The sequence below is a fragment of the Littorina saxatilis genome, linkage group LG1 (assembly GCF_037325665.1).
Source record: "Littorina saxatilis isolate snail1 linkage group LG1, US_GU_Lsax_2.0, whole genome shotgun sequence".
NCBI lineage: Eukaryota > Metazoa > Mollusca > Gastropoda > Littorinimorpha > Littorinidae > Littorina > Littorina saxatilis.
Window position 1 is genome coordinate 47,474,351 of NC_090245.1, and position 12,731 is coordinate 47,487,081.

The 12,731-nt window shown below is 44.0% G+C and overlaps 1 protein-coding gene across 2 annotated transcripts in view; it reads left to right on the forward strand.

Annotated features, from left to right (window-relative positions):
- LOC138971708 (uncharacterized) overlaps positions 1-12,731 on the forward strand; it is a 75,108-nt gene that overhangs the window by 7,502 nt on the left and 54,875 nt on the right. The gene's annotated exons all lie outside the window — the stretch shown is intronic.

Genomic DNA, 12,731 nt, shown 5'->3' on the forward strand with positions numbered 1-12,731 from the left:
GTGTGTGTGTGTGTGTGTGTGTGAAATTGTGTATGTGTGCTTGTGTGAGGTTGGGTGTGTGTCAAAATGTGTTGTGCAATATGGCATGAAAATCTTTTTAGATTTGTTGTTAAAAGTTACAGCTTTGTATTCCATGTTTATTATCTTTTACGAAGTAATTATAGCCTAGTTAAATAGTCTTTTATGTTTTTTATTTGTTCGACCTTCTTAGGATTATGGAGTTTTATGCACTGCCTTTTATAGTTAACTAAAAAAATTATTTGAAATAGTCCATTGTAGTCGGTGTAGGCCTTAAGCTTATTTTAATCGTTTGTCCAGTATTTAATTTAATTCTCTATTTTTGTATGAACTCAAATGTTTAGTGTTCTTAGTATGTCTTGTTAGGCTAAGTTCTATTTAATCAGAGTATGTTTGCGTGTGCTTATACCTAGTGATATTGTAAAGCGCATAGTGCTTTTAGTTATGCGCTATAGAAATCTCCTTAATAAATAAATAAAAACCAGTGTTTCTAATCAAATAGGAATCCTAGCTCCACTTGACAACCGGGCTTTCTGAGGAAGTATGAATCCTCGCTCCAAATCGGGTATTTGTTTGCAATTAGGAATCAGTCCTGGCTCCAAAACCGGTATTGCTTTGCAAGTGTGAATCCTTGCTCTAAAACATGTATTTGTTTGCAATTAGGAATCCTCGCTCCAAAACCGGTATTGCTTTGCAAGTCACGGTTGGCCTAGTGGTAAGGCGTCCGCCACGTGATCGGGAGGTCGTGGGTTCGAATCCCGGCCGGGTCATACCTAAGACTTTAAAATTGGCAATCTAGTGGCTGCTCCGCCTGGCGTCTGGCATTATGGGGTTAGTGCTAGGACTGGTTGGTCCGGTGTCAGAATAATGTGACTGGGTGAGACATGAAGCCTGTGCTGCGACTTCTGTCTTGTGTGTGGCGCACGTTATATGTCAAAGCAGCACCGCCCTGATATGGCCCTTCGTAGTCGGCTGGGCGTTAAGCAAACAAACAAACAAACCCCGCTCCTTTTATACCAGTTTGCTGCAGAAAAAAACCCCACCAGAATACGTGTTAACTTGCCAAATTGTCCACACTGTTAGAAATATCACGCCCGAGTTTCAGGAGTGTGTTCTCAGCAAGTATTCCAGATCACCGCACAAAGTGTTTATGAACAAGATGAACAGTATTTTAGTGACCATGATAATAAATTAAAGCCTATCTCTTCAACACTGCCATGCTGCACAGAATGACACTAATTTTCAGGGTTTAAAAACAAGCTACATCAAGTTGTTATTCTGTCATTCAATCCATTTCGGGAGATCGAGTTTCAGTTTCAATGCTTTACACGACACGCGCGGGTCTGTGTCCGGGTCTGCAACCACAGTATCCTATTGTCCGTATTATTACAACACACACACACACACACACACCGTGACACACACACACACCGTGGCACACGCACACACACATAAACACACACACACACTCACACACACACGCACACACACACACACACGTACACACACATGTACTCACAAATAAAAGGAAATAAAAATAAGAACTGTCAGAGCCAACGCTCAGTTTGGTGCCTAAGGCAGCGGAAGCCCTATTTCAAGACTCTCTCCCTTTGAAGTCTCAGGCTAAGTTCTGTTTATAACCTCTTTAAATTTATCCCCCGTTTTATTAAGACTACTTCCTTTTCAATACCACATTTTCTCAGATTATTGGAGGCCTTTAAAGAGGAGATCCAGGGTAGCAAGAAGGTCAGTGTTTGTTTGCTTGTTTGCTTAACCCCTTCCCTGCCCACCCCGTACTAGGTACGTGGTCATTTTCGGTTTGTCGTACGCCCAATACCGTACCTAGTACGTGGGATTTGCGTCACCAACATTTCAGGACATTTTTGAAAACTAAATGTACGCTGGCATTATGGGGTTAGTGCCAGGACTGGTTGGTCCGATGTCAGAATAATGTGACTGGGTGCGAGATGAAGCCTGTGCTGCGACTTCTGTCTTGTGTGTGGCGCACGTTATATGTCAAAGCAGCACCGCCCGGATATGGCCCTTCGTGGTCGGCTGGGCGTTAAGCAAACAAACAAAATAACAATTACACGTGAAACTTTTAGATCATGCAGGTGTGTTTTACACGCACCAGGTTACGAGAGTTGGGTGGGCATCTGGGCTGGGGTGCACCAAGCGAAAATGGGTGCCAACAAAAACGGTGAGAACAAACCGCGGGGTCTGATTCATTAAAATCACAACAAATTTCAGTTTCAACCAATCCAACACCGCGGCTAGCACCCACCCGGTTTGTAACTTTCTCGTGCACTTCGGCCTTGATATCTGTTGGGGCTCTGCCATCCTGTGGGCAATATCTACGTCGACTCTATCTACAGGGTGGTCCAAAAAAAGCGCCCTATTTTTTTCTTTTTGATCTCATTTTTGACTGCAAAGAGAGATTTAGACCATTTTTTCACCAAACAATAGTAGAATGATGGCAAATTATGTCTTGCACATTTTGGTAGAAATTGGTCTGTCTTTAGCAGTTGATAATATAATAATATAATAATACATATAGTGACAGCTTATATAGCGCGAACCACAGTAAACTATGCTATTCGCGCTTTCCATATCAGCTATGAATAAAACCATAGTATTTAGACACCAAATACACACACATTCTAACAAAATAACGTAACAATAAACATACAGCAACACATTATTCTCTCATTCTCTATCCAGCATCCTCTTTCCTGGCGATAGGCTCATTTCACGACGCACTGACTTCCCTTGGCCACCTTATTCCCCTGATCGCAACCCACCCGACTACTTTCTGTGGAGGTACCCAGTACATGTACAGAATATACAGCAACAATTCCCAGACCCTGGCAGCTCTGTAGGACGACATCAGAAGGGAAATCAGGCACATTCAAGCTGACAGCTGACACGATTGGACGAGTCATGGACAATTTCAACGTTCGTGTTTCAGCAGTTCGTCTACGAAGAGGACCCTGGATAGAGCAGATTATCAACTACTAAGGACAAACCAATTTCAACCAAATTTGCAAGACATAATTTGCCATGATTCTGCTATTGTTTGGTGAAGACATTTTTTAAATCTCTCTTTGCAGTCAAATATGAGATCAAAAAGAAAATAGGGCGGGGTTTTTTGACCACCCTGTATAATATCTAGGTCAAAACCAGAGCCTTCAGTGGTAAATTTGAAATGGTTGTGAAGGATTGTTGCGATAGCTATGTCACCATTCCTTCTATATCTCTGTGGGTGCAACCGAGTCTATGGGAGGGAGGGGTCAGGCGAGTGTCAGGCATTGAGCTAGCAGTGACCAGTGGTCGTAGCATTGTTTGTGTCGTTCCGCCCCACTGGCGGCCTTGGTTGTGCGAGTAAAGGACCGTAGAACCAACCAAGCGTTTCACGGGGTCCTTGTGGCGTCCCTCTGCGGCCAGGCCTGTCGCCTAGGCTGGCTGATCTACCAATCTGTGGTGGTGGTGGTGGTGGTGGTGATTTTGGGGGGATGAGGGTGGAGGGAGGGGGGGTGAACCGTCAATAAAGTTTAACATTGAATTTTAACCAAACTGGGTCAAGTCTGTACTGTACACCAATATCTATAATCTTGGTATCTGTATATATATATATGTGGTGAGAGAGTTTGGCTTTTGCTGTCAACATGATTGTCCTATTTGTATTTTTCAAAAGCAAGACTCTACAAGACTTATTCATCATAATTATCAGACCATTTGTAATACAAACTTTAAACTTTGTGAACTTATCTTCCCATGACTCACGCCAATGTACGCCAGCTATGAAGTAATTCGCTGAACAAACTTAGGAGTCATTAGCACCTGTGTTGTGGTTAACGGGATACGTCTAGGATGTAACACAGTTTTAGAAATTCGATATCCATTTCTACACGTATGTATTATAATTGTATGTTTGTTTGTGCTTTGTTCTTAAAATTTTGTTTCATAAAAGAGAACACATTCTTTTCCAAGTTACTAATAAAGTGACTATGTATTGTGTTTTATTTTGTACCTCTATCAGTCTTCTTCGGGAGTGATCATTTGATTCTTGAAAACGCCCAGCACGCATCCCCCGGAATCGGAATATGGCTACCTAAGTGGCGGAGGGGGGGGGGACGGTCATACACGTTAAACCACATCCATGCCTACGAGTGTACGTGGGAGTCGCAGCCCACGAACGCAGGGGAAGAAGAAACGAAGAGGCTTTGAAGGGGAGTATGCGGCGAACTTTCCTCAGCGGATAATGACATTATTCGGTTTTACTGCGGAGTAACAAAAATGCCGCGGAAAATTCGCTCGCTAGGGATAGCGAACAGACGCGACAAATAGAAAAGGGGAGGTGGAGGTGAGGGACTCAGAGGAAGAGGTGGACCCAAGATGGCGAGAGAGCGCCGTGACATGACGGCTCCACTGAGTGTCGTCGAGACAGTTCAAACACGGCGACAACGTGAAGGAACGTTCGAGTCCAAGAGTCAAGGACGTACGACGGAGAGACATATTGTTTTCGTTAGTTTCTGCTATCCATCCGTCTTTACCACAGGAGCTTGTATCAAATACGGCCACATCTTAAAGGACGCTTGAGTCCAAGAGTCAAGGACGACGTAGAGACATATTGTTTTCGTTTATTGTCTGTTCTCCGTCCGTCTTTACTACCACAGGAGCTTGTATCAAACACGGCCACATCGTGAAGCAACGCTTGAGTCCAAGAGTCAAGGACGACGGAGAGACATATTGTTTGTGTTGAATGTCCGTTCTGCGTCCGTCTTTACCACAGGAGCTTGCATCCAACACGGACACATCTTAAAGGACGCTTGAGTCCAAGAGTCAAGGACGATGGAGAGACATATAGTTTTCGAAAACAAGTGTCAGACACTGTGTCTGTTCTCCGCCCGTCAGTCTTTATCACAGGAGCTTGTATCCAACGCCGGCCGGTCGAAGTATCACACCAATATTACAGTAATATAAAGGCGGAGTAGGATACTTCCATTAATCGTCGTTTTCATACAAGCTCCATGATGTCTTTTCAAAGTGGATTGGAGCTTTCTGTTATGCTGTGATTTGTGTATCGCATTTGGTATTCTAGTGCGTCTTTGTGACATGCACTCAGAACCAGAAACTCATCTTTTTAAGGTCATGATCAAGATGATTGGAAGGGATTTTCAGATGTATATGCGTTAATGTTTAAGCGAGTTTATTCAGATATTTGCACAGACAAACACTGCATTCTTCAAATCAAATCGATGTACCACAACAAGTATCGTAATTATCTCGCACTTTCAGTGACTAGTACTGTTGTGATAGCTTCGGCGATAAAACTCTAAAACTAGAAGATTGTATAATACATTTTCGTGACTAGTCTTTAACTTTTTTTTGAAGAGTATATGGGTATCGTGCGAGCAACAGGCAGGGATCGGGATTAAACACCAGGTGTGAAACTGAATCAATACAACATGTCGGTTTGCACTATACTAGATGCAACATAAAGTATTCCTTCTCGAGAGGGGAAGAACACAAATATCAAGCAAAGTGAAGTGTACCGTGCGCTTGAAATGTGTATGACCCTGTTATGTTAGCTTGGTGCACATTATTTCTGTAGATTTTTTTGATTTTTTTTATCTTGTCTCGACAACCCAGAGGGTTACGCGATGCCGATTCAGCGTTTTGTTTTCGGCCCACTCTTTATATATCATTTTGTGTGTAGATGCGTCAGTGGTACCATGGTTGTCTAGAGAGCGCCAAAGGCCTAATACCTCCGTCTTCAGATCTCCTGGTTTTCTAATTATCCCAGTTTCCTTCTGGTAGACGATTTGCCGACCAAAGCTGACGGGCATCGTCTGCCCGGGTTTGTTTCTCCGGGGTGTCCTTCCCCGTAGCTAGAGTTTTTATGGCGGCTCTTAATCGCCATGATGAACCTGTCATTGAACATGTAGGGCATTGTGTAGAAGTAGTGGAGCCACCCTCTACCCCACCCCGTCCTGGTAGGAATTTGTTCAGTCATTCTGCCGGAGACTAAGGATTAAATCCTAAAGAATTTATTTTATAATGGCTGCGCTCAGCATGGAACACTTAACATGCATACACAATTCGACTCCATTTGAAGATCGCACGGCCGAGATATGATCGATTAAAAGTTCGATACAGAGAGATCATGGCATCACTCGCCTGCCATTCTGCAGCAGGAAGAGGGGGGGATGAGGGGGTTCCTGGATAGAGGGTAAGGGAGGCTGGCTATCAGTAATCTGATCGCCGTGACCGCGCGCTCGCCGGATGCTCTCACCATAACTCTGGTCTGACAGCACAGCCTGTCTTTGATACCATCTTGCTGGAATCTTCACAGTTTGATTATTTGAAGCAGTTTTTCACTTCAGTCTTTGTGATACACCAGAGCTGCATGGACGTTTATTTGTGGTCATCTACAACTTTAAAACAATGAAGGTTAGTTTTGGTTTGACTATTCCATAAAATACTTTAACTGAAGGTTTCACTGTCTGTACTGCCGCCTGAAAAACTCTCTTTTAGCAAGGATTTGTATGGCTGAACATTCCAGTCAAAATTCCTATTTTCATGTGTTTTAGTTGTTTTCCTCTAGAATCAACTGATTACATAAGTAACATGCAGGACGCACTATATATTATTGTGGTATTTAATGGTGGTGCTGTTATCAATGTTGAACATTACAAATTTGTGTTCATGAAAACTATTTTACTTGCAGCACTTCAAAGGCTACCACAATGGATGATCCATTAAAAACCTGTCCAATATATATGCAACGAACCATGTGACGTCGAGTTTAATACCCTGGGAAAGAAAGGATGTGCAAGTATGTTCTCTCTCTTGATTTGTTTCAATTCTTATGATAAATTTGAGTTTCTTTGTGTTCCGTATACTATAACGTTTGTTTGTTTGTTTGTTTGTTTGTTTTATGTCCTTTTTTATTTTGTTTGTTTTTGTTCTTTTGTTGTTTTTTCCCTTTGGTGTTCTTTTACATGTTGTGCTGTATTTGTAGTTTGTTGTATTACTGGATGTCATCCAGTGAGACTTATCAAAGCAAGTGTGTGGGGTCATAGCCGGTTAACAAATTGCGTGCTTCTGTTGAAATGTCTATAAAAAAAGAGTTTGTAGTGAGCAATGTTATTTGTTTGTTGATACAGGAATCAAGGATTCGAGCCAGAGAAGACAGAACAGAACCGTTCAGCCTACAGTTGGTCAAAGGGTGCATATCGAGTGTCGAAGGGATTACACCAACGACAATAATATCGAGAAAGACTTAAGACAGCAAAACAGAGATACCGATAAGACTGAGCTTGGAGAGCGAAGCACACGATCTAAGCAACACAGATTTGACTTTGCAAGTTGCTGCTTTTTCTGTGGGACTCTGGTAAATCTTTCCAAAACACGTGGACCTGATGAGGCATACAGAGTCAGAACATTATCTTTACAAACTGAAATTTTGAAAAAATGTGACGAAAGAAATGATGAGTGGGCAGATATCGTCAAGGGAAAGCTTGAATTTGCAAGAGACCTGCATGCAGCAGATGCTGTGTACCATATAACTTGTAACTGTAACTTCAGAGCACTTGGTCTGTCAATTCCCAAACGTTATAATGACAAGCCAGGTGCATACGCACTGACAAACGCTCCAAGCCGAAGTGTGGGTAGATCACCGGACACTGAAAAACTTGAAGCTTTTGAGAAAACAGCAGAATATCTCATTAACCACGATGACGAACAGATCACCATCGGAGAGCTTGTGCAGAAAATGCAAGAGTTCAGTGGAGGGGTTGGTTACACCACCAAATGGATGAAGGAAAAGCTCTTGGAGAGATTTGATGAAAAAATCATCATAGCGAACATTCTGGGCAAGTCTAATGTTGTAACATTCCGCACAACAGCTAAATCCATTTTTCATGATTTCTACAGTTCTCCGAAGACTAATGACGACGAAAGTGAAAAACTGAAGCTGGTGAAAGCTGCTGCAGCATTGATAAAGAATGAAATAAAAGCTGCTTCTGCAACGACAAACAAGAAATATCCAACATCAGAGGATATTTCTTCAGGGGCGTACAACCTGGACTTTGTTCCCCAGTCCCTTCAGCTTTTCCTGCGTTTGATTTTCAGCGAAAAAGATGCTGACAATAAAATTGCATCTGTGAGACAAGCAATTGTCCAGGCAGCTCGACCTAGGGTTGTCATCGCCCCACTTCAAATTGGACTTGGAGTCCAAATGCACCACCATTTTGGCTCCCGATATCTGATCGATGTGTTGAATGCGATGGGCTTCTCGTCTTCCTACACAGAGGTGCAGAGATTTGAGGCAAATGCAGCTGTGTCCCAAAGTACAGATATTCCAGGATGTGCCAAGAATGTGATTCTACAATACGTGGCTGACAATGTGGATCACAATTCCTGTACCTTGGATGGATACAATTCTTTCCATGGTATGGGAATGATTGCTACCACAACTCCTGGAACACGACGAACAACGCCTATTCCTAGGTTGGATGTCACCTCCAAAGATTCAAAAGAAAAGGGAACAATTGACATCGTGTATTTCCAGTCAAAGGCAGTTCACTTTGGGAACACTACATACAGGGAACTAGAAAACCTGCGAGCTGTTGACCCATCTATACACCTTGATGTCTTGTGGAAGGTGGTGTGGCCGCTGAAGCCTGCAAGACCTTCATGGTCTGGAACGATGCAGGCTGTCCACAACGACCGTCACCCTGGTAAGTCGAGCGTTTTCTTCTTGCCAATGATCGACATGAACCCTGGTGATCTGACTTGCATTCACTCTACACTGCTGTTCACGGCGAAGGAAGCAAAGAGACATGGCTCGACTCCAGTGCTCACTTTCGACCAGCCCCTATTTTGGAAAGCCCATGAGATCGTCGCCAACAAACCTGATGATGCTGACTTGGCCTCCATTGTTCTAAGGCTTGGAGGTTTTCACATGGAAATGAGCTTTTTGGGCTGCATTGGACGTTTGATGGAGGGCAGCGGTCTGCAGGAGGTGCTAGAACTGACATATGCACCAACAGCTGTCAACTACATGCTTCAAGGCAAGGCAGTGTCCCGAGCAGTTAGAGGCCACTTTCTGGTTGACTCGGCTCTGAACGCACTCCTGACCTCACAAACGTTCAAAATCTCTCTGCCACTCCCAGACCTGGATGTGACACTAAGTGACGTCTCCATTGAGGAAATTGATAGCACAGATGTACCAGAAGATGTGCAAATTGCTGGGACAGTGGATGATATCGCGCCATCAGCAAATGAAGATGCTCCTGTCTCATGCGAGGAGCCTGATGGGGACCTTGCCCGTGCAGCCAACATGTGGGACTTGTTGATGAGTGGAGCTATCCCGCTAGGAGAAGTTTGCGTTGATGAGACAATCGCATCGATTCAGCTAAAACTAGAATGCCAAAAGCAAACCCTCAAGTGCCACCCCACAGCTGCACTGTGGATTCAGTACATGGACATGGTTGACATTCTGCGCAAGTTCCTCAAAGCTGAACGCACAGGAAACTGGGACCTGCATCTGTCCACTGTCCATGAAATGATGCCTTTCATGGCAGCAGCAGGGCACAACCTCTACACCAAATCCCTCCACCTGTATCTCCAGGACATGCTGCAGCTGAAACAAACTCACAAGGATGTCTACCAGAGCTTCCAAGCCGGTCACCATGTACGCAGGACGGATCGATGTTGGGCAGGCCTTTCTACAGACAGATGATTAAGAGAACAACTAGCATTGCTCTTTGGAGAATGTACAAATATGTATTGGAGACTTTCTTTATTTCTATGACAGTGACCGGTGTGAGATGTTTTTCAAATGTACAAATGTGTATTGGAGCCTTTCTTTATTTCTATGACAGTGACTGATGTTGTGAGATGTTTTTCAAGGGACATAATTATTATCATTCCTGTTGTTTCCTGATTTTTTTCTGATGACAGAATGTGTTCACAGATATTTGTATTCAGTGGATGCATTCATTGAGTGTTTTATGACTGCTTTGATGCTCAATTCTGCAGTCTGCAGTCGACCAATGCATGACTAACGCTGTGAATACATTATTGGTCAATAATGTTTATGAATGTTGTGCAATGTTTGTGTAATGATGTTGGAGTTATGTGCTTTGAATTTAAAATGTTGTCGATTATTTGATTATGTGATGCTTTATCTAATCAATTGCCTTGTTTACGTTTGTTGTTTCATTGCTTGTGTTTGAATGGTTTGCTTTTGTATACCCTGCTCCCTTGTCACGCGGTAGACTATCCAGCGACTTCCTGACATCATTCATCTTACTTTTTCTTAGTTTACACTGCAAACTTTGTGGCCTTTTTAAATGTTGCTTGAGTGCGCTTACATTCTCCTGTACAGGAATACTTATGTTTTTGTAGAACAAAACCTTCACAAAAATGATGTTTGGTTTAAAATGAGTACAGTATTCTACTTTTAGTTGAAAACAATAAATATGACCTTTTGTACCAATTACTTTGGAATTTCCCCTCTGTGTGTGTGTGTGTGTGTGTGTATGTGTGTGTGTGTGTGTGTGTGTGTGTGTGTGTGTGTGTGTGTGTGTGTGTGTGTGTGTGTGTTTAGTGCGTGTATAAAAAAAATATTCGTTATGCTGCTGAAAATGATTACACAGCCTTCACTTCACGCATAAACAACAAATTTGACCTTATGACCCAATGACCTTGACCTTTTGATTTTTAATATCTTAGACATTTTTTTTATATTGTAATCATAAACTGTGACTTGCATGTTATATTTGATGTTCGTGGTGTCAAAACAGTTCAGACAATGTAAAAAACGTAGAATCGCTTTGTGACAAAATACACACTGACAAACACACTTGATAACTTTTTTAAAAATAATTATATTTTTCTCGATTTTTGACCAGACATACTACAAACATAGCAGAACATGAATCTGAAAACAGAAATTCTTTAGCAATAAATCCTTGGTTATGGTGCCATTTTCCGTAGACTGACTAGGCAAAATATCGCTAGTTGGTTCGGGACTGCTTATTTGCTAAAGCTAGCTTATTCGCAGCTAACCCCTATGTATAAGGGCCGTTCACAATCCACCACCTGTGACCCGCTGGGTTGGGGATGGTCGCCCCGCTACTGATTTGGAGGTAGCTTGGTCCCAGGCCCACTCTTTAAAAACTACTCGCAATTCAGGCTTCTCTCAACAAATGGCAGAAGGATCCTTAAACCTCAGATTCTTTTGCAGTAAGTCTTATCAATCTTGTAAAAAATTAAAATTAAAAAAAGAATCATAATATCCTTCAAAAAAGTCTTGTTCGGAGGTACGTCCCGCAACTTGATCGACAAAATGTACGAATTAAGAGTGTGTGTGTGTCTCAACGCTTGATTGAGTCGTCGGTGCATGCGCTGCCTTTATGATGCGCACTTTATTGCTCTGACGCAGGTGATTGTAAAATCTTGAGGACTGATCGAGGTTCTTGGTGCACTCCCTGTTCCGCCCTCCCCCCCCCCCCCCCCCCCCCGCCCCCCCCTCCCTCCCCGGCCTGGGTTATTGCACGTCGATAAAATTCATTCATGCGTAACGCTCTCCGCACAGCGCCGGCTGACACTATGTTGTGATGATTAAACATCACACACACGCCCGCACGCAGACACGTACGCACACACGCACGCACGCACACACACACACACACACACACACACACACACACACACACACACACACACACACACACACACACACACGCACACACACACACGCTCGTGCCCATAGAAACGCTGGCCACTGTGCTCCCTCGTGCCCATAGAAACATTGGTCACTGTGCCCCCTTGTGCCCATATAAACATTAGTCATTGTGCCCCCTTGTGCCCATAGAAACATTGGCCACTATGCCCTATTGTGCCCGTGAAAACATTAGCCACTGTGCCCCCTTTTGCCACCTTTGGCCCAAAGACACATTGACGACAGTGCTCCCTCGTGCCCATAGAAACATTGGCCCCTGTGCCCCCTCGTGACCATAAAAACGTTGGTCACTGTGCCCCCTTTTGCCCATAGAAACATTGGCCCCTGTGCCCCCTCGTGGCCATAGAAACGTTGGTCACTGTGCCCCTTCGTGCCCATAGAAACATTGGCCCCTGTGCCCCCTCGTGGCCATAGAAACTTTGATCACTGTGCCCCCTTTTGCCCATAGAAACATTGGCCCCTGTGCCCCCTCGTGGCCATAGAAACATTGGCCCCTGTGCCCCCTCGTGGCCATAGAAACATTGGCCCCTGTGCCACCTCGTGGTCATAGAAACTTTGGTCACTGTGCCCCCTCGTGCCCATAGAAACATTGGCCCCTGTGCCCCCTCGTGGCCATAGAAACTTTGGTCACTGTGCCCCCTCGTGCCCATAGAAACATTGGCCCCTGTGCCCCCTCGTGACCATAAAAACTTTGGTCACTGTGCCCCCTCGTGGCCATAGAAACTTTGGTCACTGTGCCCCCTCGTGGCCATAGAAACATTGGCCCCTGTGCCCCCTCGTGGCCATAGAAACTTTGGTCACTGTGCCCCCTCGTGGCCATAAAAACTTTGGTCACTGTGCCCCCTCGTGCCCATAGAAACATTGGCCCCTGTGCCCCCTCGTGGCCATAGAAACTTTGGTCACTGTGCCCCCTTTTGCCCATAGAACTATTGGCCCCTGTGCCCCCTCGTGGCCATAG